Raw genomic sequence first — 16,638 nt, forward strand, 5'->3', positions numbered from 1 at the left:
ATTACATTGGCATGAATGGGAAAAGTTTGAGAGCTATGAAAGACAGTTCAGGAAAATACTGGACACAAAGCTGCTCCAAGACAGGACTTACTTTGCATGCTCCAGAGATCCAGCGAAATGGAGTAAAGTCGTGTCCATCTTGGTCGGGGTATTCTTCTGTAACGGGACATTCCGATCAACATACCATGACGGGAAAAGTTTTGGATTACCACTGTTGAAATATGTGCTCCGAATCTTGAAAAAGTTTCCCTTGAGCCATAAAAATCCAATGGAACAAACATCGGCGTCCATTACTTCCTGGATCGAGAAACAGCTGATCCTCGTGAGAGATGTCATCCAGCTGTCACTCAGACAACAGGAACGACAACAAAGGGCAGTGAGCAGAGAAAAACTTTCATACCTATGGCAACATCGCAGAGCAAAGGCCATTGACATAATTCTCAATAATAGCGTTTTCCCTTTGTCTTTACCTACTGTCAATAACACCAGCGAGGTGTATAATTATTTACATAGCTAAATGTCAATCACCCCTTTTATCACCACTAACTCCGCCTCCGTGGTCTACTAGTGTTCAGATGGCAGCTCCAGCTTATTATCCTTCCACTGCTCACTTCACACTTGATGAGGTTGAGAAAGTTATTACTTACCTGCCAAACAATAAAGCTAGTGGATATGATGGGGTGACATATGAAACATTGAAAGCCACAAAACCTTGGTCTACAAAAATTTTGACCAATATATTTAACATTTGTTTGATAAATGGAAAAGTGCCAGACTCTTGGAAGGGGGCTCTCATTTACAGAATACTGAAAAAAGATATCCCAAATGACCCCTCTACATGGAGAGATATTTCTCTCCTCCCTACTGTTTACAAGGTATTCATGAAATGCCTACTTGCCCGTATTCTCCCATGGCTCGTGGATGCAGAAATTCTGTCACCTAAACAAAAAGCTTACATAGACAAGGTATGAATGAACATGTGTTCTGCCTGAAGACTGGTATTGATGACTTTAAGCATGAATCATGTAAATTCTACACTGTATTTCTGGACTTTAGAGATGCTTTTGGGACACTATCTCACAGAGTGATGCTCAGTGCGCTGGAGGAAATCTATCTACCTCAGCCCTTTTTGAATGTCATAACAGATGTGTACAAGGGATCTTTCCTTCAAGTCATCTGTGGGAAGCAACTGACAGAGCCAATACCTCTAAAGGTGGGAATTAAAACAGGCTGCCCTTGGAGTGCTGTACATTTCATCTTGGCCATCAACCAGTGGTTGAAATGGCTCTGCCAGTGTGCACCCTCCCCAATTAAGATCCCCAAACCCTGTGCAGGGGTATGCTGATGATGTTCAGTAGGGATGCAACGGTACAGTGTGACCACGGTTCGGTTCGGTTCAGTTCACGGTTTATGGGCCACGGTTTCGGTTCGGTTTCAGTATGTCAATATTGTCTCTGCTCTAACATGCAGTAGTTTTTTTTTTTTTTTTTGCTTTTTCTATTTGAAAAACAAGGTACAATATTAAGTGTAAAATGTCAAATAATTAAAGGCATTGATGAAATCAAAGGGGTTTTATTATAAACATGGAGTTCCTTATCATACTTGCCCTCATAAATAGGTAATAAACATAAAATACAGTAAAGGGCAGCAATGTAGTAAAGTCACCTGAATACTGTCACCCACACAACTTAAGACAAAAAAACACATAAATGAAACTATCACAGACTGTGGCCAACCACTTGTCAAATAAAAATGTACATTTTCCAAAAAAGTGCAATATCAAGTGAATATCCTATGAAGAATGCCCTATTCCTTTATTTTCATGTTCTTCTGTAAAAAGATCAGCATGTCAACATTCTCTGGGCAAAGACGGGAACGGCTTGCATTCACAATATCACCTGCAGTAGAGAAAACTCTCTCACTAGACAGTTGGATGTGTTACCTGATGAGTAGCCAAGCGTTGCAAAACAGTGTTTGCAGACCGTGTTTTGCTTGCTGACTGTCTTTGTGCCTTGTTCATCATACTTAACACTGAAGCCAAAATGACTCCACACTGTGGATTTGAACGAAGATGGTGCCTCTTCAAAGTTTAATCTCTCGTCTTCTTGTCCACTCACCATGATTCTAAGTGCTACTAGAACACACACATTCCTCTTTTACTTCCCCGGTGTCTGTTTCGGAGTGCTGATAGGCTCAAGGGAAAATTCTGAAAATCTGATTGGCTCTTGTTTCTTTGTGGGCAGGGCTTAAAGGGAGAAACCGCTTCCCCGGGGTCCTAAGCACTCTTGTGTATTGTACGCTACACAGAATACATGAGCAATGACTTTGTATTAAAAATTAAAGTTTAATGTCGCGCTTACCGAAATACCACAGTTCGCCTACGCGTACCAAACCGTGCTGGGCGTACCGAACGGTACGAATACAATCAAAAAACCGTTGCATCCCTAATGTTCAGATGTCATCTAGAGATGAGAGGGTAATCACCAATATGCTGGCTCGTACTGATGAGTTCCTGCAGTGGTCAAAACTGGAGGTGAAACCCACAAAATGTGCAGCATTTTATGAACGTCGCAGTGGTGGTAACCGCTGGTATAAGTCCAAGGCCGACAAACCCCCCTGCTTTACGGTCATGGGACAGCCCCTCAGAGTGTACACACGCCATGAAACATACACCTATTTTGGCCACAAGTTTAACATTGTAGGTGAGTGGGGTGAGCAGGTACAGGAGTTGTCCTGGGCCTACAAGAACAGGATCTCCTTGATCGACTCTTCCCCACTGCCTGTAGTTATGAAAATAGAGGCCATTAGAGAAGTGGCCCTAGCAAAAATACACCATCTATTTGCCAATGTCCACATTCCCCAAAATGTCCTTAAAGACCTAGACAATACAACAGTGAATGTTGTCAGAAAATGGCTGGGACTAAACTCTCATACCACACGGGACATCATTTATCTGTCCCATAGAGAAGGGGGGCTTGGGGTGCCACATGTTGAGTGGACCTATACTGCAACAAGGCTGGCACACCTCCTCAGCATGTTAAACAACGATGATGCTGTAGTCAGAGAGCTAGCAAGAGCTTCTCTCCTGCTGGACCTCAGGAAAAGAAAAGTTCCCCTAGCCACAGCCAATGAAGACAGCTTCCTGGGATTTAGGAAAAAAAGCAATGGGAAACTGGACACGCGGGCTACGGGCTTTGGGGTCCGTTCTGACTGGCCAGAGCTGAACGACCTGTGCAACAGAATGGAGGTCAAGCTGAAATGGACAAGGGAAAACATACTGTCCCAAGCAGGGTCATTTGACACAGTAGTCATAGACCCGTCCATATCTGTGGAAGCCACCATCTGTTACAATGGATCACAACACACATTACAGAATTTAATAGCAAGGAGGACCCTCCTCAACAGCAAGCAGCTATTAATAAAACAGCACTGGACAGGATTGAGAATGCAGGGAAAGTTGGCAGTCCTTGACTTTGCCGACCACACTGTCTCTCATTCCATTTACAGGAACGCTGCTGTGGGGGAGGACATTCTCTGTTTTATTATTAAGGCTAGACTGCAGGTGTTGCCAACAAAATACAACCTGGCATTGTGGTATCCTGAACATCATCAGCCACACTGCCTGATGCATGCTGACCATGACGTGCAGTTGGAGTCAGTCGCACATGTTGCGAATGGTTGCAGCATGTATAAACCACTCTATACTGCATGTCATGATCGCATTGTGGACCTCATCGGCAGTGCTGTTGAGCCACTCTTCCCAAGTATGCACAAACATTCACGCTTGACGGCGGAGTGGTTCAGCAGCACTGAGGATGTGTTTGGCAATATCCCCAACACCCCTGACATTGTACTTCAGGACATGGATAGAAAGCAGGCAGTAGTAGTGGAAGTAGGATGTGTTTTTGATACATATATGGACATGGCCTTTTATGACAAAATGGCCAAATATCAGTCCCTACTTGCAGCTATTACCAGCCTTGGCTATTCCTGTACACTCATCGTCCTGATATTTGGTATTTTGGGGCACGTACATAAATTAACAGTGAGTGGGTTAAGACTGGCAGGGCTTTCCAGAGTAAAATCTAAACAATTGGCGAAGTTCTGCTCAATATCAGCTGTAATAGGCAGCCTTGCAGTGTGGCGTAGGTGATGCTTTTTATACCCTTGATGTAAACCTTGATAATATTTGAATCCTGTATATGTTAATTTTTAATAGTGGGTTCAAATAAAAGTATTCAAATGTGTCTCTCTCTCTGGTGGCAGAGATGTTCCACTGTGTGCATTGTCTTTAATCACATTTCAGAATGAATTATGTAAAAGTAGTGTGTGTGCTGGTGCTCTGTGCTACTTGTGCTCCAATTCCACAGCACATTTCTTAAGAAATAATGAACTGCTAGAGCCCTAAAGAGGGCAGGAAGATGGTCAAAAAAACACAATAAAAAGATGAGTAGAAGAGGTGTAGAGGGGGCAGTGTATGGTTTGGGGGAGGGTTAAAGAGAACAATGTTGACAAGCAAGGAATAATAGGGAAAAAAGGAGGATACAAGAGGAATGAGGAGAGAAAAAGTTTGAAGATAATCAAATGGAGAAAGAGGAATTGCAATCTTTGATTAAAAAAAATCTGTCTCTGCTGGTCTTGATTTATCATTTATTTATTCATACATTCATCTTTATCTGTTTAATCCCATTGAATCCAAAGCCTGGAAACACTGGGTGAAAGGCAGGGGTACACCCTATATGGGACACCAGGCCATCACCAGCCATCACACATACATAAACATTTTAATTAATTTACAGTACTCAGTGCACTTATTGGCATGTGTTTGGAAACCCCTGCAGACATGGGGAGAACATTTGAAGTTCCACAGATACAGTAACCTGAGCAGAGGGTTGAAACCCAGACCCTGAAACTATGAGAACAATTCTAGAATTTTCCTCTTCTTTTTTTCTTGCAATTCATTCTCTGGGTAGTTTTTTCATCCACCTAGCAAAACTCTCAATATGTCTAGTATACACTGATCAGTCATAACCATGACCACTGACAGGTGAAGTGAATAACATTGATTACCTCATTACAATGGCACTGGTCAAGGGGTGGGATGTATTAGACAACAAGAGAACAGTTCTTGAAGTTGATGTGTTGGAAACAGGAAAAATGGGTAAGCGTAAGGATCTGAGGACTTTGACAAGGGCCAAATTGTGATGGCTAAATGACTGGGTCTGTGCATCTCCAAAATGGCACCTTTTGTGGGCTGTTCCTGGTATGCAGTGTTTAATACCTATCAAAGGTGGTCTGGCAACAGGGTTATGGGAGTTGAAGGGTCATTGATTTGCATGGGGCATGAAGGCTAGCCCATAAGGTCCAGTCCCACCATAGCACAGACTGCTGAAAAAATTAACACTGGCTAAGACAGAAAGTGTCAGCGTTCGAGAATTAACTGTTATCTTGCTGCCAAATTGCAAGTGACATTGTAATGAGATAATCAATGTTATTCACTTCACCTGTTAGTGATCATAATGTTATGGCTGATCAGTGTAAATGTAGAAAATGAAAGGTGCTGAATTTGACTGCCTGTCAAACAAAAGCTTGTAATATATAAACATTTTGTGACCTTTGAAAACTCCCAAGACGTTAAATATGTGCCAGGCCACACTTCTTACCTTTACCTGGCCAAAGTCTTTGATGAACTTATCCAAATTCAAATTTTTACTTTTTATCTATATGAAATTCTAAAAACCATTTTTAGACACAGATTTGTTTTTATTGAACAACAAACAGAGTTATGACTTCCTAAGTCATAAGTCTGTTTGCTAAGTCTGTTTTCTGACATAAATGAAAAAAGAGAAAAACACTTAAAACCCTGCATTCAGACCAATATTACTAGGATTGAAATAAAGATATGATATTATATATGGTAATCCTAAATGAGTACATAACTTATTGACCTTGAGATTGATCAATGAAACAAACACTGTTTCACCAAGAGATTAACTAAATAATTTCATTGTGTTGTATAGCCTGGGATGTTAGCATAACAATCCTGGCAATAAAAACATGCAAAAAAAGTTACTTAGAAGAAAACCTGGCAAACTTTCTATTTTCTGGTTCTTAAATTGGATGTTGAATGTTGCTAGGTGAGTTACAGGAGAGATTGCAGACAGTGTAATTACTGCTAATGTAATTGCCCACTTGGCAAGGATGAGTTTCAAGCCTGCCGAGTCCAGGTCACTTGTCCTGAAGGAAGGCAGGGTTTCTGACAAGTTATGCTTTCTCCTGGATGGCACCACAATTCCATCAATCAATGAGAAGCCAGTCAGAAGTTTGGGGAAACTTTTTGATTGCAGCCTCAGTACATGTAATTTTTTTTGAATAAACTTGATATTCACTTCTCATCTCATCTCATTATCTCTAGCCGCTTTATCCTTCTACAGGGTCGCAGGCAAGCTGGAGCCTATCCCAGCTGACTATGGGCGAAAGGCGGGGTACACCCTGGACAAGTCGCCAGGTCATCACAGGGCTGACACATAGACACAGACAACCATTCACACTCACACCTACGGTCAATTTAGAGTCACCAGTTAACCTAACCTGCATGTCTTTGGACTGTGGGGGAAACCGGAGCACCCGGAGGAAACCCACGCGGACACGGGGAGAACATGCAAACTCCGCACAGAAAGGCCCTCGCCGGCCCCGGGGCTCGAACCCAGGACCTTCTTGCTGTGAGGCGACAGCGCTAACCACTACACCACCGTGCCGCCCCTGATATTCACTTAACAAACTAAATATGCAGTTATTAAAGTAAATGTGAAGAATAACATAATGTGAAAAATAATAGTAAAAACTTAAGAATAACTGTATTGACACCTCAGTGCAGAAGGGTGTAACTCCAGGGATGCCAGACTACCTTGAACATACAGGCATAGTTACCCAGCTTATTAGAGTGGCACATGAGAGGAAAAGAGTTCTGGTTGTGTTGTGGCTTGACCTGGCCAATGCATATGGATCAATAACACACAAGCTGGTTGAGACTGTGCTGAATAGGCACCATGTTCTAAGTAAGATCAAGGACCTCATCTTGGATTCCTATAACAACTTCAGATTGAGAGTCACTTGTGGGCCAGTAATATCAAGTTGGCAATGACTAGAGAAGGGTATCATCACTGGCTGTACAATTTCAGTCATCCTCTTTACCCTGGCCATGAACATGGTGGTAAAAGCTGCACAACTGGAGTGCAGAGTTCCATTAACCAAGTCCAGTGTGCAACAGCCCCCATCAGAGTCTACATGGATGACCTCACAGTTACCACATCCTCTGTTCCAGGGAGCAGATGGATATTACAAGAGCTGGAAAGGCTCATCAAGTGGGCAAGATTGCGTTTCAAGCCTGCTGAGTCCAGGTCACTTGTTCTGAAGTAAGGCAGGGTTTCTGATAAATTAAACAGAAACAGAAAGGCTAAAACAGGTAACTGGAGACAAGGGGTTTGACTTGGGAGACATGGAAAGTTGGGTGAATACGGCGCATGGTTACGGGCAGAGACAGTCTTACAGAGCAGGGATTAATTACCTTGGAGACGGGGAAAGGTCCTATGAACCTGGGAGCCAATTTGCGGGAGACCGTCTTGAGGGGCAAGTGGCGAGTGGAGAGCATTACTCGCTGCCTCACCCGATAGATGGGAGCTGCCTAACGGTGTTTGTCAGCTTGCTCTTTAAACATCTTGACAGAACATAGGAGCTTTTTCCTGGTCAATGCCCATGTTCTCCTGCAGTGGCGCACAAACATCTGGGCAGAGGGCACGGCGACTTCTTGGACAGGGAAGAGTGGTGGCTGGTAACCCAGAGAACACTGAAAGGGGAAAAGACCTGTAGCAGAGGTGGGTAAAGAGTTGTGAGCATACTCTATCCAAGGACGGGTCTTGCTCCAGGAGGCAGCATCCTTGGACACCATGCACCTGAGAGCCACTTCCAGCTCCTGGTTGGCCCGTTCTGTCTGTCCATTGGTCTGAAGGTGAAAACCTGAAGACAGATTGCGAGAAGCACCAATGAGTTTACAGAAAGCCTTCCAGAATTGGGCAGAGAACTGGGGTCCATGGTCTGATACGATGTCTGAGGGGAGTCCGTGCAGACAGAAAACATGGAGTATCAGCAATTTGGTGGTCTCCTTGGCGGTGGGAAGCTTGGGCAGACGGATAAAATGAACAACTTTAGAAAAACGGTCGACAACAGTGAGGATACAAGTATTGCCACCTGAATTGGGGAGTCCTGTGACGAAATCCAGGGCTGGTGGGGAACAGGAAGGGGTCTCAGCAGGCTGGCAGGGGGTCTGTTGCCAGTCTTGCTCCTGGCGCAGATGTCGCAAGCTGCCACAAACCTCTGGACATTCTCCTTGATGGATGGCCACCAAAAACGTTGTCGGATGAGTGCCAGAGTCCAGGCTGCTCCTGGGTGGCATGCCATTCTGGAACCATGACCCCACTGCAACACCTGTGCCCGCACAGAAACAGGAACAAAAAGATGGTTAGGAAGTGCATTACTGGGTCCTGCTCATGGGCCTTCTGGACCTGGGTTTCCACCTCTAATAGAGTGGCCCCCACCAGGCACTGTGGAGGAAGGATGGTCTGAGGGGAGGTCGATTCCTGCTGGAGGGGAGAAAACATTCTGGACAAGGCATCGGGCTTACCATTCTTAGAGCCTGGGTGGAAGAGAGACCATCGGGCCTGACGAGAATTGAGGTGCTTGGCAGTACTGAGGTATTCGAGGTTCTTGTGATCTGTCCATACGATGAAGGGAAGGTCTGACTCCTCCAACCAATGCCTCCATTCTTCCAAGGCCAGTTTAACGGCCAACAGTTCCCTATTGCGAACGTCATAGTTTCTCTCAGAGGGGGAAAGCTGACGAGAGAAGAAGGAGCAAGGATGAAGCTTGTTGTCACTAGCCGATCTTTGGGACAATATGGCCCCCACCCTTGACTCCGAAGCATCAACCTCAACCACAAACTGCCGGGACGGATCTGGAATGGTGAGTATCGGTGCTGACGTGAACCTTCACTTGAGCTCGGAGAACGCCTTCTCGGCCCCTTCCTCCCAGCTGAAAGGGACCTTGGTGGAAGTTAGAGCTTTGAGGGGCTCAGCCACAGTACTAAAGTTCCTGATGAATCGCCTGTAGAAATTTGTAAACCCAAGAAACCGCTGGAGTTCTCGCTGAGAAGACGGGGTGGGCCAGTCAAGCAACTGCCTTAAGTTTCAGGGGGTCCATCTGAATCTGTGTGGGGGAGATAATGAAACCCAGAAAGGAGACAGAACTTCTATGGAACTCGCATTTCTCTGCCTTAACAAAGAGTTTATTTTCCAGGAGTCGCTGAAGGACCTGCCTGACATGGATGTGGTGTTCATCAAGGGAGTGGGAAAAAATCAATATATTGTCCAGATAAATAAAAACGTTAAGGTAGTCCCTCAGGACATCATTAACGAGGGCCTGGAAAACCGCGGGAGCGTTAGCCAGGCCAAACGGAACCACGAGATATTCGTAGTGGCCCGTGGGGGTGTTTAAATGCTGTCTTCCATTCGTCCCCTTCCCTAATCCTCACAAGGTGGTAAGCATTACGCAGGTCTAGCTTGGTGAAAATCTGGGCTCCCTGGAGTAACTCAAACACCGTAGACATGAGAGGTAGGGGGTAATGGTCCTTGATGGTGATGTCATTTAGCCCACAGTAATCAATGCAAGGGTGCAAGGATTTGTCCTTCTCCACAAAAAAGAATCCTGCCCCTGCAAGAGAAGAGGAGGGATGAGTAATTCTAGCTGCTAAGGACTTGGTGATGTATTTATCCATGGCTTGCCTTTCAGAAGGAGAGAGAGTAGAGTTGCCCCTTAGGTGGTGCAGTCCCAGGGAGAAGGTCAATTCCACAGTCATAGGGCCTATGGGGAGGAAGGGAAACAGCTTGAGACTTGCTGAACACAGGTTTTAAGTCATTATACTCGGGAGGCACGTTAGAGAGGTCAGGATATTCACCAATGGTGGGCTAGAGCAGCTTGGCGTGAGGGAGAGCAGATCTCAGGCATGATGATAAACAGAATTGACTCCATCCTAAAATGGTGTTGTTAGTCCAGTTGACATGGGGGTTATGTAGAGTTAGCCAGGGCAGACCAAGAACTATGGGCACATGGGGATTACTTATGACAAAAAATTGGATGGATTCAGAGTGGTTGCCAGAAATTCTTAAGGTAGCTAGGGCTGTTCTATGGGTGATGGTGGTCAGACCAGTATCATTAAGGGTCAGGACAGTGAGGGACGAGTTCAGAGCCAGTAGTGGAATCCCCAGGCGCTTAGCGGTGGTCGACCAGATCAGGTTTCTGTCAGCCCCTGAATCAATGAGTGCCTGGAGGTCGTGGGGCTGATTCCCATGGGTGATGACCACTGGGAGTAGTGGTCGACTGGTAGGGGGCTGATTCTGGACATTGCCCACCAGGGCCCCTAAACTCACTGGTGGGCTCTTCCTTTTAAAGGGCAAGATTGGCAGAAATGCCCCAGCTGTTCGCAATAAAAACATGCCCTCATATTCCGATGGCGCTGTTGTTCCTCAGGTGAGATGCAGACTTGGTCTACCTGCATTGGCTCAGCGGAAGGAATGGGAGGCTGAGGGGGAGCACCCGCTGTCTGATCCGGGAGTCAATATGACTGGCGAGGTCCATGAGATCAGGTGGCAGTCGTGAGACCAGCTTATCCTTGATGGAGTCTGACAGCCCGTTCAAAAATGCGTCAAACAAGGCACTCATTCCAGCCACAAGATGCCACCAAAGTGCGAAACTCAATCGCATAGTCAAAAGTGGACCGGGCACCCTGCCACAGCCCCATGATTTCTCTTGCTGCCTCTCTGCCAGACAGAGAGCAATCAAAGGTTCGCCTCATCTCCTCTGTGAAATCCTTAAAGCTGGCGCAGCATGGTGCATTGGCATCCCACATAGCTGTTTCCCACTCCCTAGCTTTGCCAGTGAGGAGAGTGATGGTGTAGGCCACTCAGGAATGCTCTGTAGGGAAGGCCAGTGGGTGAAGCTCAAGGGTTAGTGAGCATTGAGATAAAAATGATCTGCAGGTGCCTGGTTCTCCATTGTATGGCTGTGGGGCGGGAAGTCTCAGCTCTCTGAAGAGGGCAGGAGCTGGAGGAGCGGTAGGTGGAGGGGTTGTGTAGGAGCAGACGTTACTTTCAGCTGTTGTAGCTGAGTGGCAAGAAGATTGAGAGTGTCAGAGATGGTGACAAGGTTTTGATTCACATTTTGGATGTCCTGTTGGTGTGGTCCCAAGGAGAGCTCCCTGTTTCTGCACCGCTGCTCTTAGCTGGGCGAAATCTGCTGGGTCCATGTTGGCCAGACTGTGCTGTCAGGAGTGTCAAGCTGAGGTGAAGTGAGGACTCAGGAGCAGACTCAGAAAACAGGCAGTGTAAAGAGAAAACTTCTTTAATGAAGTAGATGGCAGAAAAGCAAAGGTACAGTAGGGCTCACGCAAAAATTGGTAGTCAAAAAACAGGCCAGGAGGTCAAAAACAGAGAGGAGGAGGTAGGCACGATCAGGGACAAAAACAAGACAGACAAATCTTCACAAAAACTGATGAACACCGGGACAAGGGAAATCCAGGCAGAGGTAGCAAAAGACGCAATTCAAAAGAACAGGCAGGCAAAAAACAGGGACAAAAAACTAGACAGAAAAACTTGACAAAAAACAAGGAGAAATCCAGGCAGGGGGAATCAAGAAGACACAATACCAATGAGCTGTAGCGAGGTGAGGAAAGTCTACAAGAGACAGTCTGGCAAATGGAGTAGCTCCAAACAGTTCTTAAAAAGCCCTGGCTGATGGGAGAGGAGTGGTAGCAGATGTGGGAGTGCCACTTCAGGAAATGACCTTCAGCAAGGCAGGACTGAATTCCTGTCCTGGAGCCGGCATGGAAGTCCCACAATCTAAGGCATGGATGGACTGGACTGGACTGTGACAGCAGCTGCCCGAAGGCCTTAGGGGATAGGCGCTATTGCTGGCATCATGACCAGATGCTGAAGGCAATTGCCGAGAGTGTCTCTTCAGCCATAACAAATAGCAGGCCCAGCTGCCCTCCCAGGAGCAGGTGACATTCATCAAGGCAGGAGAGCAGCCCAAACCACAACCAAGAGCTTAGGTGGGTCTACTTTCCACCACACAGGACTGGCAGCTAATGGTAGACCTAGACAATCAGCTGAAGTTTCTGGCACACACTGTAGTAACATCACTGTGACTAGATATTGTCATTTTGTCAGAGGTTTCAAAACAGCTAGCCCTGATAGAGCTGACAGTGCCCTGGGAAGAACACACAGAGGAGGCGTGCCAAGTATCAGGGACTTCTGGAGGGGTGCCGGAAACAGGGTTGGGGAGCACACTGCCACCCAGTGGAAGTAGGCTGCAGAGGCTTTGCTGGCCTTTCTGTTTATAGAATCTACACCCTGCTGGGCATGTGTGGGCCATTGAGGAGGACGGCTATCAGGACTGCAACAAAGACAGCAGAGAGAGCCTCCAGGTGGCTGTGAATTATGAGGGGGGATCCGTGGGCTAATGCTGCTGGGACGCAAGTCAGGGCTTGATCAACCCTGGCTGGGTCGCCTGGGTGAGGGTGTATGATGATGTGAGACCCGAAACAAACAATGAACCCAGGAAACATCACTGATGATGTGTCCCAGTGCATCCGTCAGATGTATCTTTTAAGCCTCACTCACAACCCGCTGTACATGCTGCTATGGGTGGTCTGAGGTAAAAAAAATTGGCAAAACCTTGCTTGAGACTTGCACGACACTTGTGTGTGTTCAGCGCCATAGAAGGTCACAGACTGCCCGTGGAGACTTTTTTGGTCCTGCACATGCAAATTCTACGGGTCTTGCGACAAATCAAGAACGCATACACTACGTATGGGACCCATACTCTTTTTGTACACCTGAACCAAGTCAGCAGCACGGCTAGTAGGGGCTTTTTGCGATGACCGTAAGATGCATGAGTGACGCACAGTCATTGTAGGAGTGATGTGCCTCAGAAGTACTACACAAGTATTCCACACTTGCTATTTGTGCAGCCTGCAAGACAGAAGTACATCTTACTTTCTACTCCTATGTGTGGCATGCACGCAGTGCATGTAACCTGCACACGACACGAGGGGCAAGACTCTGGGTATATATATATTGGGGAGGAACCAAGGAACCGATCATGTAGTGTGTAGCATTGTAGAAGGGAAGAAGACCACCTCATTTGCTGGTTTTATTTGAGTATATGTTCATTTACCAGGCAAACGTCAAATAATAAAACATGATTGGAAGGGAATAACGCATTTTATTACATTGTAAAAAATCCCAGCTAAATAGCCCAACAGTTTGAGCACTGAAACACACTTTGACTTCGAGCTCCTGTCCTGCTCCTACTCCTGCTGAGTGGTGGGATGGGGTGTTGGGATGTCCTTGTCCTCATCACTGAGCATGGCACAATGTCCTGACAGCGATGATGGGATTGCAATGTCCTCACTTCTGGGCATTGTTAGCTGAAAATCAGCATATATAATATTAATTACATAAGCATATAGATACTGAAATTAATGTTTAAAGCATGTGTATTTACCTGTGAAAATACCTCTGGCGGGGTGCTGTGCCTTCTGCTGGCTTGAAGGCATACTTCTCCCTGTCCATGCAGGGCTTGCCGGTGCTGCTACCATCATCAAATTCTTCCATCTCCTCCCCCTCTGCGGTTTCAGGCTGGGTTACTTTTGCTCGCTTCTTCTTGGGTCCCATTTTCTAAACTTTAAACTGAAAATTAAAAAAATTTTTCCCACAAAATATCCAATGTTCTTCAGTCGAAAGACAGATGCAGAATGCTGCAGACACGCTGGTTTTATACCCACTTCTGGCTTCCATCACACACGAGTTATGAGTGATCATAACGTGCTAATCACATGCGTCACACATGCTTCACAAGTGCGGCCCGAACTCGTAGTGTAGGAAACTGGTAAAATGCAAGTCTCACACACTCCACACTCACTGAACACGCACTGATCACGTGCGTCAGACATACGCTTTCCGTGGGCTAACGGCACAATTTTTCCCATGCCTCGAGGAAGTCAGGTGTGCAATCTGTACTTGACAAGTACTTTGCCCGTACTCCTCCCCCAAACTTTCCCCCAGGTTCACCGTGACCCTGCAGCACGGCTGCGAGCTACCAAACCCTGTGACCCGTGCGTGTCCAAAACACTTACGGTGGGTTGTGAGTGAGGCTTTAGCTGTGCATGCACAGTGTCAAAAGTGATGGGGTGGAGTGTGTGTGTGTGTGTGTGTGTGTGTGTGTGTGTGTGTGTGTAAATTCACTGTTTTATTATGGTATTACTACTGTCTGAACCATCCATGTTACTGATTATTATACTGTGATACTTAATGATAGCTATGCTTTCTGTATGTTAAAGCATGGTTTCTGTGGTGCTTTTTGGTAACTATGGTTATTGCATATATAAACATTTTGCAACATATATAAACTGTTACCATATATATATATTTTTTTACTTTGGCATCTTATGGTTTTACTGTAGTACAACCCCGATTCCAAAAAAGTTGGGACAGAGTACAAATTGTAAATAAAAACAGAATGCAATAATTTACAAATCTCAAAAACTGATATTGTATTCACAATAGAACATAGACAACATATCAAATGTCGAAAGTGAGACATTTTGAAATTTCATGCCAAATATTGGCTCATTTGAAATTTCTTGACAGCAACACATCTCAAAAAAGTTGGGACAGGGGCAATAAGAGGCTGGAAAAGTTAAAGGTACAAAAAAGGAACAGCTGGAGGACCAAATTGCAACTCATTAGGTCAATTGGCAATAGGTCATTAACATGACTGGGTATAAAAAGAGCATCTTGGAGTGGCAGCGGCTCTCAGAAGTAAAGATGGGAAGAGGATCACCAATCCCCCTAATTCTGCGCCGACAAATAGTGGAGCAATATCAGAAAGGAGTTCGACAGTGTAAAATTGCAAAGAGTTTGAACATATCATCATCTACAGTGCATAATATCATCAAAAGATTCAGAGAATCTGGAAGAATCTCTGTGCGTACGGGTCAAGGTCGGAAAACCATACTGGGTGCCCGTGATCTTCGGGCCCTTAGACAGCACTGCATCACATACAGGCATGCTTCTGTATTGGAAATCACAAAATAGGCTCAGGAATATTTCCAGAGAACATTATCTGTGAACACAATTCACTGTGCCATCCGCTGTTGCCAGCTAAAACGCTATAGTTAAAAGGAGAAGCCGTATCTAAACATGATCCAGAAGCGCAGACGTCTTCTCTGGGCTAAGGCTCATTTAAAATGGGCTGTGGCAAAGTGGAAAACTGTTCTGTGGTCAGACGAATCAAAATTTGAAGTTCTTTATGGAAATCAGAGACGCCGTGTCATTCGGACTAAAGAGGAGAAGGACGACCCAAGTTGTTATCAGCGCTCAGTTCAAAAGCCTGCATCTCTGATGGTATGGGGTTGCATTAGTGCGTGTGGCATGGGCAGCTTACACGTCTGGAAAGACACCATCAATGCTGAAAGGTATATCCAGGTTCTAGAGCAACATATGCTCCCATCCAGATGACGTCTCTTTCAGGGAAGACCTTGCATTTTCCAACATGACAATGCCAAACCACATACTGCATCAATTACAGCATCATGGCTGTGTAGAAGAAGGGTCCGGGTACTGAACTGGCCAGCCTGCAGTCCAGATCTTTCACCCATTGAAAACATTTGGTGCATCATAAAATGGAAGATACGACAAAAAAGACCTAAGACAGTTGAGCAACTAGAATCCTACATTTGACAAGAATGGGTTAACATTCCTATCCCTAAACTTGAGCAACTTGTCTCCTCAGTCCCCAGACGTTTACAGACTGTTGTAAAGAGAAAAGGGGATGTCTCACAGTGGGAAGCATGGCCTTGTCCCAACTTTTTTGAGATGTGGTGTTGTCATGAAATTTAAAATCACCTAATTTTTCTCTTTAAATGATACATTTTCTCAGTTTAAACCAGGGGTCTCAAACCTGATCCATAAAGGGCCATGTGGCTGCAGGTTTTCATTCCAGCCATGCAGCAGCACCCTGATTTGGCTTATTCAATCAACTGACACACCCACCCTTTAATCAAGGGTGGGTGTGGCTGCAAGTATTTGACTGTGTGAAGACAGTTCAGTTGATTGAATGAGCCAAGTCAGGTGTGCTGCTGCATGGCTGGAATGAAAACCTGCAGCCACAAGGCCCTTTATGGATCAGGTTTGAGACCCCTGGTTTAAACATTTGATATGTCATCTATGTTCTATTCTGAATAAAGTATGGAATTTTGAAACTTCCACATCATTGCATTCCATTTTTATTTACAATTTGTACTTTGTCCCAACTTTTTTTGGAATCGGGGTTGTACATATATTAACTGTCTTATGGCTGAAAGACATTGTTTGATATTTGGCTTATATCTGATATTAAAGGATGAACTATAGTTCAGTTTTATTCCTGACTTTCCATGCTCAAGGCCTTGTCATTATAAAAGGCTGAAAGGTTAACTTCAAGAGCCTCAGAAAATGGGAGTGCCATAAGATTCGTTAGCAGGGG

General features: G+C 45.3%; 1 protein-coding gene across 1 annotated transcript in view; it reads left to right on the forward strand.

The window, feature by feature from the left end:
- necab2 (N-terminal EF-hand calcium binding protein 2) overlaps positions 1 to 16,638 on the forward strand; it is a 329,089-nt gene that overhangs the window by 115,129 nt on the left and 197,322 nt on the right. The gene's annotated exons all lie outside the window — the stretch shown is intronic.

The sequence above is a fragment of the Neoarius graeffei genome, chromosome 6, assembly GCF_027579695.1.
Source record: "Neoarius graeffei isolate fNeoGra1 chromosome 6, fNeoGra1.pri, whole genome shotgun sequence".
In the NCBI taxonomy this organism is placed as follows: domain Eukaryota; kingdom Metazoa; phylum Chordata; class Actinopteri; order Siluriformes; family Ariidae; genus Neoarius; species Neoarius graeffei.